Source organism: Phyllobates terribilis, unplaced genomic scaffold, assembly GCF_046119375.1.
Source record: "Phyllobates terribilis strain yellow unplaced genomic scaffold, ASM4611937v1 Scaffold_217__1_contigs__length_3308461, whole genome shotgun sequence".
Lineage (NCBI taxonomy): Eukaryota > Metazoa > Chordata > Amphibia > Anura > Dendrobatidae > Phyllobates > Phyllobates terribilis.
In genome coordinates this window covers 1,560,133-1,561,027 of record NW_027362977.1, presented here as the reverse complement: position 1 = coordinate 1,561,027, position 895 = coordinate 1,560,133, and positions in this window count along the sequence as shown.

The window sequence follows — 895 nt, the reverse complement described above, 5'->3', positions numbered from 1 at the left end:
AACACTGCTCCCACAGAGCTCCTGTTGTTTCTTCCTATGCTGCTTCTCTTTCTCTACTTCTTCTCTACTCACTAACCCTGCCTCAGCCCTAGGTTTATATAGGGGAAGTTCTTCCCCTCCCAGGACTGGGCAGGAGGTGTGGCATGCATAGGATCCCTGACCAAGAGACCTCCCACCTGCTCTCAGACGTAATATCTCTATCACTGTGGCAACCAGACCCCTGGGGTGTCACATTCCCCCCTAGTGAAATTTAGTACTCCGGGACTAAACATATTTTTAGAAAAACATAACAAGGTATAAACAATAATAATACAATAAGAAAAACACATAAAGATGGTTACAGCGTGTCCGCAACCAGGTGCAGTCTTTGAAGAAAACAAAGGTGTCCATTTCACCAAAACAGGGAGACGTAACCAGGTAGGGGTCTGTCCTGCCCCGAGTCCTTAACAGTCTTTTAGTCCATCCTGGGTTACGCTCCAACTAATTGTACAAGGATTCCCGGTAAATCCACCAAGGACTCCTAAAAATAACTAGAAACACATAATTATTTACAAGTAACAAGAAAAACAGGTAACCACAAATAAAACAATTTATACATTTCAAATCCTCCAACGTGCGGGTAACTGGCCTCTAGTGGCCCTAGTGGACCTACGGAGCTGACTGCCTAGCCCTGAACTACAGGGTGTAGGAGCTGTCAAGGGTAAACTGGGCAGCTGTCTACCGGCTCTTTGGCTCACTAGGGGTACGGCAGGCTCACTATAAGCAGAGGGTTGATCCTCCTGTTCTGCTTGTGTGGAGTCTTCTGCCTCCTGGACCGGCTGCTCTTCCAGCTCTACCTGTCGCTCCGTAGGTGCTTGGGATGCTGGTTGGAGGAAGGTGAGTACGGGTACCACAA